This window comes from Artemia franciscana, chromosome 15, assembly GCF_032884065.1.
Source record: "Artemia franciscana chromosome 15, ASM3288406v1, whole genome shotgun sequence".
Lineage (NCBI taxonomy): Eukaryota > Metazoa > Arthropoda > Branchiopoda > Anostraca > Artemiidae > Artemia > Artemia franciscana.
The window spans coordinates 30,039,258-30,054,039 of NC_088877.1; the positions used below are offsets into that span (position 1 = coordinate 30,039,258).

Genomic DNA, 14,782 nt, shown 5'->3' on the forward strand with positions numbered 1-14,782 from the left:
GTTACTCCAACAGTATCTGACAGTTCCTATGCAGTTAATTTATGTTTTGAGGATATGTCTCTTCCAATTTTTTTTTATTTTAATAAAATCCAGCGTATGTGCCTGATTGTGGTTTTGAAGGTTTCTACGAATAGCTAAGCTGCTTTAAAAACTAATCAAGACATTACGGTAAAATGGAATATTTGGATATCGATTAAGAATTAACAAAAAGATCTTTTTGAACAAGGCAAAGGAAAATAATCCTACCCAGAATTTTTTTTCAGAATCTAAGTTTAATGACCAAGAAATAACAGCAGTTATATATATTTGATTTATTATTTTTTCCAATTTTGTGTAGTTTTGCTTCAATTTCTTTCTTATCAGTAATGGGGACGCCTTTCTCAGTACACGTGAAATATTGGTATAATAATTCTATTTTTTTCTTCTTACTAGACGTAGACCCGATCTTGTTGTCAATTTATTTTCCTTCGTTTCCTCATGATAAGCCAGTTTCGCCTTGGATTTTTATTGCTCTTCAGCAGTACTAATATAAAAACGGACAAAAACGAAAATTAAGTAGAATCCTTTCTTCCAAAACGTAGCACATAAATTTATTTATCCAATCTCAAGGAATTTAAGCAATAGCATTAGTTGAAAAAAAAGTCAAAATTTTTTGTCCTTTTCCAGATAGCTAAATTATACAATAAAATCGTGCAAAGGATAAGACAAATCCTTCTGATTTTGGTTTTCGGAAAAAATTAAATCCTGATGATTTCTTATTTTGGATTATCTTCTTATTGCTAATTCTTTCATTGCTACTATTTTGTGGTCAGTGTCAACTCCTATAGAAAAAGACGCAATTTCTAGAGATTTTCCGATTGAAAAACTGTCTGTTTTTTGCGCCGCACTACTGAAAAGAGGGATGGGGATCCAATCACTATATAATTATGTTTCATATTTTTTTTATTTCTTTGGACATTTTGTGTGAATGTTTTTGCTTATGATACTCTATAGTTATCTTCTTACTTGTAGTATTTTTCCTAAAATCCAGTGAGATGGTAGACCTGCATAATAACCTCTAATTAAAAAACTTTTTTGGTCAAAACCGTTTCTAATTTATTAATTGCAACGTTTCACACTGGAATTTGTTTTGTCTTTCTTAAATATTATGACGGATGATTGCAATTCCCCCTTCTGTTTGGTAACCCTAGGAAGACAGTTTCACAAGACATGCGAAGCCGTTTTTTATAAAGTTAAACTCAAAGTAGATGGCCAAAATAAGCAGATTTTTTCAAACACATAAGATGAGATTAAATTGATGTTTCCTGATACAACAAATTCTAATACCGAAATATTCTGTCTCGGCTGTATGTCGGTTGATTACCATTTTCGGTTTTTTTCTTTCATATTTTCCATATTATTATTATATATTTTATGAGAACATTAATTGTGATCTATCAGGTGAACTCGTATTTTTTGTTTCAATTGGTTTCCATACTTTTATTTTTCTCTATGTTTAAGTAAGTATAGACTATATCTATCGGATAGACAGTATCAAAATGAACTTTGACTATTCTCCCTCCTCCAAAAGAGTTACTTGATGTCTATGATGTCATGACATCTTTTTCAAAGGGTTTCAGGCTCTTTAAAATTTGAGTTATGTTTAGGCTAGGTTATAGCCTGTTTAAGGAATTGAAATGTGATTTCTCCCATAAACAATTATTGAATTATGAAAGAGCATAAAAAAGGCATCAGGTAGTACATTCAACTTCATCCTAGCAAAATTATATTGATAACTGCAAATTTACCAAATTATATGGTAACTATTTTATACTTGGCTTACTCCAAATTAAATACTATAATAACAACTTTCTTATGTTGTTAGCATGAAAAAATCTCTATTACACTTACTAACAGACTTATTTCCAGTTTAATTGTTTTTGCAACCCTTCCCTTCATCCTGGATATAGACTTAGGCTACAAAATTGCTGATTTTGTATATTTATTTTTCATGTTGACATTATGTCAACATTATATCAGAGGGTCATAATGCTGTTAAGAATATAATAAAGAAAAAAATTAAATAGTTATGATATACACAATTAATTTTATTTAGTTGCAGGCATATATCCCTTTTTCTGCTTTACAAATTTCAAGTGTTATGACTAGTTCAATTAGGCCATAAGCCTCTTCCCTGATTGGATCCCAAGTTTCTTTTTTCTTGCATGAGAATCAATATACCAACCAAATGGCTCTCTTAAGAGTGAAGGAATTGCATCAGAATAAGATAAATTAATTTTCAATCCTTCTCAGAAGAATTTTCTAGTGACATTCCTGGTTGTGCCTGGACTGAACCCCCATAGTTGTCCAGCACTAGATATGTCTGATTGCTGGACACTCAAAGCCAATTACCCCCTCCATCCATTTCTTGCTTCAGTCTTACCTTGACCAGTGTGGGCAAAAGTGATATCTCTATTTTAGTGCTTAAACTACAATACTGCTGCAAAGACTAAGTAAACACTTGGCTTAGTAAAAGAGACCTTCAGTGCAGTAGCAGGTCCTCTTTTTTTGTGATGATGATTTTCAAAGCATTAATCTACCCTAAAGTGGGTATTGGCATGTGTGTTCACATTCCCATCAGCAAGACAGTCCAGAAGACACTGGACTTTTCACAAAGACATGCCATCAAGTGCATAAAAGACATGAAAGACACTGATTGCCCAAGCTCAAACTTCCCTCCATCAGCTACAGAAGAAAAGGGAGATGTTATTAGGTAGATAATACTAAATTAAATTTAGGTAGTTTGATTATCCTAATTGTATAATTCTGCCAAAACAATTGACCACTTAATGAAGTTATTTTGAAGAAGAGCCAGCACCAAACTAAGTGACAGCTTCTCAGACCATGTTATGAGCATGTGGAATTTCCTTGTTACAAAACACAGTGTTGATGCTTTTAAAAAGATGATCAAGATTGGTATTCTAAGCCATTGCATAGTTTGTGGCAAGTCCTTGATGTTCCTGCCTACCTCATCACTGACCTGGCATTTAAAGGTTTAGCTTAATTGCTGGATATTGTAATTTAAGGTAAGCAAACCCAAATTAAGCTTTTGAGCTTTCATTGGTTAAATATAAACCCAAAACCAAGGAGTCCTTAGCCAGCTCTCTAGACATTTCTCAGAACCTTACTAATTTTCATAGTTAAACTAATACCCAAGAAAAAACCCATCGTTTCCTTGACTCCAACATCAAATGATCAGTCTTTTTATCCAAAAGATATTGTTCCTAAAATTAGCTGATCCAATTGTCCCCAGATATTGACCCAAAAGATCAGTAAAGATATTTTAAGTCTCAAAAATACAACTTTACTGCCAGCATTAAAAAAAAAAAATAATACAGTTTTAATGTTTTGCTTAGAGCTCAAGGATTTTTGAATCAGATAAAGATGTTTGAGTCATTTCAGCTTTGAGAAGCCTTCTGGGTCTATGAAACCTGATTTAATTCAAACGATTCAGCTTCTCTTCTATTGGGAGCTGTGACTGGAACTGCATGGCTCTAAAATAAGGCTTTTTTTACTTGGAAGTTTGCAAATCTTAATCAAAATTAGCACACATACAACACAATAAAAGGCAGCGGGTCCATTGATACCCCTTCCATTCAGCAATCCCTGCTCATAGTCTTTTCTGGGAGACTAATACACCTTGTATCAAAGCAGAAAACAGCCTGAAATGAATCCTAGTGGAGAATTCTCAAAGGATTACTCAGGACCATAGCCTGTCCATAATTTACCTGTAAATTGGTCCAACTTCTCTTGTTGGTGTCATGCAACCGTTAATGGATTCTTAACATATCCTGTTTATTTTAAAGTAAAGTATCTTAATTTTAGAGTATCTTAGCAATGTTTTCAATATATTTTGAATGAGACAAATTATAATTGTGTCTAGGATACGAATTCCACTATGATAAGAATCAGTGTCTTAACCAATTTGCTTGCAAAGGCTGCTAGTTGCTGAACCCAAAGTCATCATGTAATTCTGTTTTTAGTGAAAAGCAATTTCTGAAACCATACTTATCTGAAAAATACATGGAGACACTAAAAGCCTAGACAATCATGTTGAAAATTTTTAACTGCTAATTTTTCAAATAGGCTTTAGCCAATGATTTTTGAAATTGGGTTTTCAGTGAATAAATGTGTGTCATTCAAATTCTTTAAGATTTTAATTTGACATTCCCATATCAAAACATACTTAATACACATTTGATCAGTTTTGCTTGATTTCTACTGAAATTAATTTTTGAGGACAATTAATAATTTATAAGACCCTGAAAAGGCTCAAGTTTTTTAACTAGTAGAAATAAACACCTCCTTATTTGATAAGGCTAGCTTACCCAAATACATCAGGACTATCAAAATTTTGCATTATCCCTCTACTATTATATCATAATGGCATGGTATATAGCTTGGGGATCTTTTTTAATAAAATTAAGAAATCAACTAAATAAAACAAAATGGCTGTGGTATGCCAAGTATAGTTTTAATAGGGCTTTATAATGACATTTTGGTCATATCTCATTGCAATGATTCTTTGACACCCGACCTGGATCCTAAGTTTAGCATTTGAATCCGCACGTGAACAAAATGCATGTAGTTTTGTTTGTAATCTTGACTCCCATCCAACTGATAGATTCAACTAAAGGTAGAAAAAGTTTTCACAACCATGTGATGAAAACAAGTCTTAATGCTAGGATAGAGGAACTAACATTCAATCAAACCATTCATGGCAATGAAATGGAAGTAAGGAGTGACTCAGCCCAATAGTAACCAAACCTCTAAAAAACTAAATTTTGACAACAATTGATCTATCACAGGAGTGGTTTTTATGCCGATTCCAAAAATATTGTGTTTAGTGTAACCCATCAAAAGTCACTTGCCTGAGAAAAGTTGCCCAGTTTTTGAAAGAAAGGGCAGATAGCCTGAACAAGTCAAGGGATTTTATTGTTGATCACAGTATCAGATTCAGCTTATCAGGGAATCCTACTGGAGGTTTCAAGCTCCTATTTACAAAATTGTAGAATTTTCATTTTTTGCCAGAAGAAAGTATTGCTCCAGTGTTGGTTGTTTTGAACCAATGGCCCTAGAAGATCAAGAGGCCTCATTCAAATGAATATAAAAAGTCATAGTGCTCTTTTTAAGTGACCAAAAAGATAGGCGGACAAATAGCCTCCCTCCAACGCATCTTTTCCCCCAAAGTGATTTGATCTAAGCTATTCCTTTGGGGATGACAAGACCTCCATAGCCCATGGGGAAAGGGCTTAAGAAGCGTGGTTTGCTCGTTGTTCACACTTAGTATTTGTTACTGGGAAATATACGAACACTTTTTTTGGGGGGATTTTTCTCCAGGGGGGAGGGCTCCATTTAGGGAATTTTCAGGGCAGAGTAAAGTTTCTGGGGAAATTTTTCAGGGAAAATACACGGGAGGAGAGAAAGGAATTTTCTGGTATTATCTGAAAACAGTCTGAAATTCAATAAAACAGAAAGAAAAAGAAAGTATTTTCATCTGGAAGTAAGGAGCAACATTAATCATCAAACTGAAAACGAACAGAAATTTCTCACATTAAGGGGGGTTTTTAGTGTAAAATGTAAGGGTTGAGTAATGATATCTGCTTGTTTTAAGATTTAATGTCGCTTCTTACTTTTAGTTGAAAAAACTGGTTTTTCATTTTATTTAATCAATTTTAAGAGAGAGTCCAGTAGCCTAGAGGAAAAAGAAGTAGCTGAAAAATTAAAAGAATCAGAAAGCCGCTTCTGCGTGCTGTTAATCAAGGGAAGACTTATGTGTTAATTCACATAAGTTAGAAAAGAGACCAGGTATGGGAAAAGTTCCAAAGTTGCAAGTAGTAGAATTCGCCAGAATTCCAAAAGCTGCCAAATCTGCCACTAAATTTCACTGGGCCATGAAAACTGCCAGGTAGCATGGCTACTATGCTATGCTACTTTTTCCACGGCGGAAATAGACTCTAGGATTTCCTCAGAAGGTAGTAATCTGAAGATATTCAAGAACTTACACCCATGCACTTTGAAAATAGAAGAATATACCCCCCCCCCCCTATCTCATGCGTTACCTCATATTAATTAGATGATTTATTTTCAAGGTTGCTGTCCCCATCTTGCATAGCAATATTTTGAGAACAAACGGGCCATTTGTGTAATTTAAATACTAAAAAGTATCTTGATGATAAAGGACGCTTATGTACGTTCATTATGTACGTTATATTTTTTGTTCAATTAGGTACGGACTATACATGTTTCTTAGGACGAATATGTTACTGTGCGGTTATATAGCTTTTAAAACCAGGAGGTAAAATAAAAATTTACTTGACAGTTTTGAACCGAATGGCCATCTCAGGATTTTTCTTAGTACCGATTAAATATTACCTGAGGAATCGCCTACTTCCCGCTGTCTGGTGTACATCTCGGAGCGCCACAGGTGCCGCGTAGTTCTTCTCTGTGTAGCAAAGTTTTCCACGTGCCACATGTCAGTGATTTTTCAAAGTCAGTGGTTTCTCGGCATTATCTGGACCAAAATTGTTGTTTTGCTGTAGAAAATTTGCATTTCATTGGGACGATCCCTTTAGTTACGCCAAAATGCTACTGTGACTTCAAATTTCTGTTTGAATGAGCCTTGTTTGAAAGTTTTACCTCAGATTTCTCAATATGTAAATCTTTAAGCCACCGGAAATAATACAGTCTGAAGTTAATCAAATCAACTAACTCAAATGAAGTTCTCGGACTATTAGATGATAAACATGCTTTATCCCAATATAAGTTAAGAGCGAAAATGAAACTTACAAAGAAAATTCTCAAACTTTGCCTTACTGTCTTTGCCAGAGTTAAATTAGTAATTTTCTGAAGCTATTTTAGAATTAAAAAGATATAGCGAGCTGACAAATTTGGGGTAAGGTGTATTCCCTCCGTGGAAAATCCCAACCAACAATTCCTCCCTGAAAAATTCTCCCCATATGTAAATTGAAGAGCTAAAGGGCTGCTCAAAGAATGCTCAATTGAAGATTCTCGAAGCACTGTGACAAGAAATTGAAGTTTTCGTGGTTTTAGACTCTCGTTTTAGAGCTTTCATTCCCGAACCACTGAGATAAAAAGCTAATCTTTAGCGTAGGAAATTAATTTAGTTATTAGGTTTAGTTAATTAATTTAGTTTAGTTAATAATTAATAGGAGTATTGACTACCTCCCACCCCTCATGGAGCGAATAATTTTGGTTTATTTAAAGGCTTCGTACCGGTCTTTAGTTTCTTTAGGAAAATACTTGTTTTATTCAATTTCTGTGTTCCGTGTTCAATTTTATTCAATTTCCGTGTTCTTATTGCATCCCGGGCAATTCTTTTTATAAGTTAGGCTGTCATCTTCTTCTTGCGTAATCATGCTTTGAGAGTGATAGAGTCGATGTAGGTGCAATTACCATCCACAGTGAAAAATATTATTCTGATAAAAAGGGTGGGTACCACCCCCACTCTTACCGTGAAACCCCTGTTTTTTACGCTAGTACTAAAATTGCTTGAATTTCCGCAATAGCTGCAGCCTATTAGAAGGTTAACCACGGCCCATATTAACTAAAAGTTTAAAGATTCAGTTTGACTTTTAAGTAGTGCAAATTGGTTGTTCATGACTTGTATTGGAGTAGTAATGCCTCAATGGTTTATGCGAGGGCCTTAGTCACTACTCCTTTCTTCCTTTAATGATTTAAGTCAAACAGCACCTCTCTCAAGACGTAGGTACTATTAAACTTTTTCAAGACACAAGTGCATATCGCCTCATGAGGACTGTTTACTTTTGTCTGTTGGAGTTGAGTTGATGGTGACCCAATATTGCGAGACTTTGCTTCAGTATTTCTATGTTGTTATGCTTGAAAAACCTAAGGGTGCAGGAAAAACCTTTAGAAGGCCCCGTAAATAAATCTTTCCTTTGGTTTTACCTAATATTTTCTTAACCGAAAAAAACAATGCTAAATCAAGATTTCCTTGGATGTTATGTTTAAAAACCTACGAGGGTTAGGCATTTTTTACCCGCAGGATCTTCATTAAAAAACTTCGAGGGAATTGTCGACCTCGGGATTTCTAAGATAGTTATGTCATAGTTTCTCTGAATCTTTTTAAAAAATTTCGAGGCTTCTTTACTTCGGGATTTCTTTGGATGTTCCTTAAAAAACTTTCAAGGCTTCCATATTCCACCAAATCTAGATTTTCTTTTAAAAACCATCAGGGGTCCCCTACACCATCCCAATATGACCACCATTCTATGCAGGCATATTTTCCGCCATTATCTATGAGCAGAGCAGTTAGAGAGACTTTTGATTTTTATAGAACAAAGAATCCCCGTTATTTCCTGGAAAACATTTGCTACTAATCTAACGTGGAAACCGAGTGGTTCCATTGTCTTCGGGGATGTAAAAACAGATATTAAAACAGAATTTCCATTAATCTTACTCGAGATCTTGTACCTGCCACATCATTTTAAAATAAACGCTCCCAGAAATTTTAAAATAAATTGGATTTCTGCTTATATACTGGTGAGTTACTCTTTCTGTATGTCCCCCCAACTAAATTTGAGCCTCTATAATTCTCTATATTATATAAACATCTAAATCGCCTCACCCCATCATAAAAAAGTTCTGTCACTGATAGAATAATCTTATTTTCCCGTAATTTATAAAAATTGCTTTCAAACAGATTGGTAAAAAAGACATAAAGTGTGTTGAACCGTTAATGGTCTAAATGGCCTATTTTCTATCGGACAGCTGCTATTATGCTGGTGAGTCCTTCTTTCTATACCCTCCCTCGACCAATTTGAAATACTATAACTTTTTATATTAGATAAACATCTAAGACCCATCCCCCATCAAAAAACAAGGTTTGAATACCAAAATTTGAACTACGACAATTCTCTATATTAGATAAATATCTAAACCCATCCCCCATGAAATTTTTTATTACTGATAGAATAGCCTTATTTTCTTGTCTGTTTCTTCAAAGAACTTTTGTGCTGTTTGAAGCAGCCTGCTAAAAAAGTTGTAAGCAGATACGCTAGGTTAAATCCTTAGTGACACTTCCCTGTCCTTTAAGAGCTTAATTTTTGCTGGGCAGCTGCTCCTCTGATAATTGCATGAAAGGGGATTCTTACCAGCCGACAAATTTGGATGTTCCAACATTACGTGTAAATCGCAAATTGGAGTGCTATGGTTAAACATAATCTTTGACTTTTGAGGAAGACAATCGTCAAAAAGAGGTGCATATTTTTTTCTAGTATATTATAGAGAGAACAAAAAACCCACAAGAAAATACTTACGATAAGGGGTACTCATTAAGTTAAAGTTTTTGTCAAAATATTCAGTTTTCCCATATTCACCTTCACTTAGCTAGATTATTTTATTCTATTTTCGATTACTTGAATTTATTACTTTTCTTTAAAAAAGTTTTATCTTCGCGGGCTTCTAAGATTGATATAGAAGGGGTGGGATGCAATGAGTTAAATTTAAGCGGGGACACGTTGAAATTAGGTTCAAGGTATTTGGACAAAAATATTATAAGAATTTTAATGATTTGCTCGAGGATATGAGCGGCTATGCATGAGCATTGCTAAAAGCCCAAGAATGAAGTATGGGTAAAGAATGTTTCCTTTAGTATATTAGAGAGAACAAAAATGCCATATTATGATCTATAAGATTTGTTAATTCAAATTTTTCTGTGCTTTTACTAACGGTAAGAAAGCTTAAATTGCACTTAGAGCAAAGGGTTACACATCAAATTTCGAATCGGGTATTTTTTTGGTCTCGTTAAGGTGAGTGGGGGACAATGGGATATTTCTGAAGACTAAATTCCATGCCTCTTAAATGCTCATATATTTCTATGGAAAAAAGATGTGATTTTACCGCATACGTTTCTTTTGTAATAACTAATTTCCATAAATGATAAAAAAGAAGTATTTTTCACAACTTGAAAAACTAAAACTTGATTTCTTTTTAAGAGAAATTCTGAACTTCCTCCCTAAAAGAGGTGAGGGTATGCGATGTAGGGACTTCAACTAGGGACACCCAACCCCTGTGGCGAGAATGCTGGCTCATCTCTACTCCGTGAGCAAAGCGGGGAGAATGCGCCCACTACCGCCCTACAGGGCCATGATTCAGGATCCTCTGCTCCCCACATGCAAGAAGTTGGCGGGCCTTCAATACCTCCAGCACAATGCAAGGTGAGAATACACACCTTTCGGCTCTCCGTACGCAATCTGCTCACCATAATGTATGTGTAAATTTTTGAAATATCTCATAAAGCTTATTTGTTACAACTAAAAAATTTAATATCTGTTCTAACAAACGTATGTTCTTGTTCAGGCTAATACTTTAGGATCTAGTGCGAGGCAAGAATCTGAGATTCTAGGACAATAAGAGAGCCCTGCCTCTGAGAGAGGGGGTTAATGATATTGCCCGATCCTAAAATTAATTCTTTTTTGAAGGGACTTTTGCTAAAAACACAATTTTTCCGAAAACTATTTATGCTATCCACTTATATTTAAAAAGTAGCTCATTCCTTTTACTTTGCTATAGGAACCTTTTCGCCATTCTTTTAGTTAAAGTATTGTTTTGAAAATAAGTTTTTTAAAGATCATGCATTCTACTATTATCTCTAAGAAGGAGTTTTGAGGGGCGTTGCCCAATATTAATACTGGGGGAAAATATCAGGAATCCTCACCATGAGGGAAGACCCCAGGGAAATAACTAAAAAATAAGACATTATTTTCAGGTTAGGAACTAAAAATAATGTATTCTACTATTGAAAGTTTTTTGAGGGGGGATTTGAGAGTCCTTAGATTAATATTCCTATTCAGAATAATAACAGCCCCTGGTCCGCTAGTTCTGAAGGTTTTGAGGAGCCTTAGATTTTTTTTTCCAGGCCGCACTGGAATTCGATCGTATAATTGTGGACTTTTTTGTATGTGGACTTTTTTGGATCAGCAGCAATCGACATCAACACCCCCCCCCCCAAGTAGGTTTATAAGACTCTTTAAAACATCATAATACCTGAAACGTAAAGGGGAACATCTTACGTGGTAATTTCTGGTCATTGAATTTATAACAGGTAGTATGGTCTCAGCATGTCTGAAGGGACCCTTTTGAGGCCTGTGTATGCTCAAAACACCTTTAGGTAGTAGTGTGGTCTCAATACATCTGAAGGATCCCTTTGGAGGCAAATGTGTAGTGTTTAAATTCTTAACTGGTAGTGTAGTCTCAATACATCTAAACGCTCACTCTTAACCATTCTCTTTTCAACCTAATAATTTTTTCACAGGATGAAGTTTTTCAATGAGTTAGTAAGGTCATATTATTTTGTAGGTTCACATACCTGCACCATCGTCCAAATTCCGCGACAGTGCGTGTGCGCCACCACGGCAAAGTGAATGTGAGGGGGAATATAGTTGGGGGGTGAGCCCAATTAGCATACTTCCCCCAATTTTGATTTAGATAGTTTCCTGAGGGATCTCGGCCTTGACGCTGGATTTTTTGACATTTGTTATTGTAGCTGCCACCTAGCGAGGTCTAGAGGTTGCTAGAAGAACATGTGCCCAATCCTCATAGTGATATGGGGGAAATAGAACAAAAAGTTGCCAAATCACCCCCGTTTTGCCTGAATTGTGTTTGGTAGATACCACTTTGCACAATATTTATGTTTATAAAATTGAGCTAAGAGAGCCCTTCAACTCCTTCACAAGTGGTAGTATCCATACGGATCCAATAGACGTAGCACACTACTATATCAGCAGGATTCGGACATTTCTCGAAAAGTACATTTGGGAGGCGGGAGGGTGAGACAGCATGAAAGCATCCATCATGCTAAAAAAATAACCGAAAAGACGAGTAATATGGGGGAAGTAGGATAGAGTGGTGCCGGTTCAACCGTTTTATGTGAATTGTATTTAGCAGATACCGCTTTGCATAATATTTACGTTTTTAGAGCTAAGTGAAACTTAGAAACTCCCTATGTAAAGATTGTATAAAGCTAAAACTTGCTCCGTCCAATTTTGTTTTGCTCTTAGTAGTTGGCTCTTCTTATGATGTGACATTCTCCCTCACCTTGGCAATGCTTCATGCACGAGAACAAGTTATGAGTTTTGTTGCTTTGGCAATTGAAAAATTAAGAGCTAGTGGAAATAATATCAAACTCCTCGTTCCTCATTCAATCACGAATCAACCACATATTGCTAGGAGCACTCATACCTACACTGATTATTTTCTTATCAATGAAGGAATTCCTTCAAAACTTGCTTTGGCTTTTGTAAAAAGTGCCAGTGTCGTTGGATCATGGACAAATCCTCGTACAAAACGTGTTTGTACTTTTGTCTCTTGTATGTAAAATAAATGGAACTCCACTCTACAATTTATCCTTTGATAAATCCTACAGGACCCTATTTGAATTCACAATACAATCCCTAGGTCAAGATTCACAATTATTTGAAAATGGTATAACCAAAGAAATGTTTGCAAAACTTATGGTGTCATTGTTTTGGATCTGTTTGGTACTCAAGATATGACTATTGTCAGAACGGGTAAAGTACGTTTGGTGTACCTTTGCCGAGCCATTGGAGGAAATTATTGCATTAGTCATATTAAATCAACTCTTAACCCTTGTGAAATTACTCCTGATGGCAGTGTTCTATTGAACTTGGCACTATGAACACAAATCAAATAATCAATGTATTTAATTTGGATCCTTACATGTCCTAATGCAAATCTTATTGTATACTCTCGGATTTCCTCGAGTTTATCTAAAGTGTTAACAATATCCTTATTATTGTTCATACTGGTGCCTTCAACTGTAAAGACGGGACATAGGCTATGCATCTATCAAGCAGCGAAGAATATTGAATTTTTTTATCCTATTTGTCTACTGTATTCGTTCTACGCGCCTCACATTAAAACTCTCTTTAGCAAAGTGGAACATTTATTATTCAAAATCGAATGCGGAAACAAGATTCCTTAACTAAAAGTTGTGGTTTTCATGCACAATTATATTTTATTTTTCGATGTCGTGGATATACTTACAGTGAATTTCTTATCATTTATGGTGGTATTCCTCGATTGAATGACTTTCTTGTTGAAAATACTCTTTCCTACCTTTATAATATAAATTCTAGTGCCCTAAAAGTAAAGTGCTTTAAAAATTTTCGTAAATTTGTTTATTAATAAAACTTTTGTGTGCAAGAAACTCCTTGTCCTTTAGATTTCTTCTTCCACGTGTAGGAAATCGTCCGAAACGACAAGTGTCGGCAGCTTGTCAGGATTCAACATGTATTCGTCTTGATACGTAAAGTGAGTGTCACATTTTATACAATATAATTTAACTTTATTTTTATTAGATCTCTTCGAAAAGTGAATATTACTATTTTGACTCATATTATAAAATTTGCATGTTTCAGTTCGCTTATTTGAAGCATTGTCGCATAAAAAATTATTGTATGATAAATCACTTTCTGGACAGCCAAATAAAGTCTGTAGGCTTATAATCATAGTAGCCTGTTTCATTACAGCGATTAAATAAAAAAACGAGTTTTTTTAACTGAAAGTAAGGAGCAACATTGAAACTTAAAACGAACAGAAATTACTCCGTATATGAAATGGATTGTCCCCTCCGCAATCCCTCGCTCTTTACGCTAAAGCTTTTAATTGTTTTAAAAAGCAGAATTGTGGCAAAGAGTCAAACTTTAGCGTAAAGAGCGAGGGATTGCGGAGGGGACAATCCATTTCATATACGGAGTAATTTCTGTTCGTTTTAAGTTTTAATGTCGCTCCTTACTTTCAGTTAAAAAAACTAGTTTTTTTATGTAATTTCTGAACGTTTTTGAATTAATGCATGATTGATTTTGACTCTCCACACGTAAACTATTCAAATGCAATTTGCATATTAATTCCTTTTTTGGCTAAATGGCTTTCTCTTAGTTTTGATCATACGATTTTGAGAGATATGGGATGGGGAAGGAGGCCTAGTTGCCATGCAATTTTTCGGTTACATAAAAAGGCAACTATTGATTTTAATTTTAACGAATTTTCTTATTAGCAAAAAATATACGTAACTTTAGAATTAACTTACGTAACAAACTATTATATTCTTTAATTTTTATTATGTATATGAGGGGGTTTGTACCCTCGTTAATACCTCCTTCTTTACATTAAATCGTAAGTTTTGTCCCAATTCTTTAAGAATGACCCCTGAATCAGAAAGGCCGTAGAATAAATAGTTGAAATTACTAAAAATACTTTAGCATAAAGAGCGAGGTATTTAGGAGGACCCCTCATATGCGTAATAATCTCTGTTCGTTTTAAGTTTCAATGCTACTTCTTCCTTTCATTTGAAAAAATGTTTTCATGTTTATTTTTCATTGTTTTCTTATAGTAATGCTAGAGAATCCTGCGCCCTTTTCATTGAATTTTTCTTCCCCCATGACAGATTTCTCCAAGGAAAGATCCTCCAACATAGCCCCCTCTCCTCAGCCCCACCCCCAAACAAAATAAAATCCCCCTGAAAACGTCTGTACACTTCCCAATAACCATTACGATATGTAAACACTGGTCAAAGTTTGTAACTTGCAGCCCCTCCCCCAGGGATTGTGGGTGAGTAAGTCATCCCCAAAGACATAGTTATTATGGTTTTCGACTATGTTGAACAAAATGGCTATCTCAAAATTTTGATCCGTTGACTTTGGGAAAAAATGAGCGTGGGAGGGGGCCTCGATGCCCTCCA

At 35.1% G+C, this 14,782-nt stretch overlaps 1 protein-coding gene across 3 annotated transcripts in view; it reads left to right on the forward strand.

Moving 5' to 3' along the window:
- Positions 1 to 1,262: 1,262 nt before the first annotated feature.
- The window catches only part of LOC136036322 (microsomal triglyceride transfer protein large subunit-like), a 50,975-nt gene continuing 37,455 nt past the window's right edge, over positions 1,263 to 14,782 (forward strand). The window contains exon 1 of one of the 3 annotated variants that reach the window (XM_065718477.1): positions 1,263 to 1,346. The gene's annotated coding sequence lies outside the window, so the exon portion shown is untranslated. Of the gene's footprint in view, positions 1,347 to 10,034; positions 10,239 to 14,782 lie in introns of those variants that run through there. The other 2 variants (XM_065718475.1, XM_065718476.1) reach the window with 2 other exon arrangements.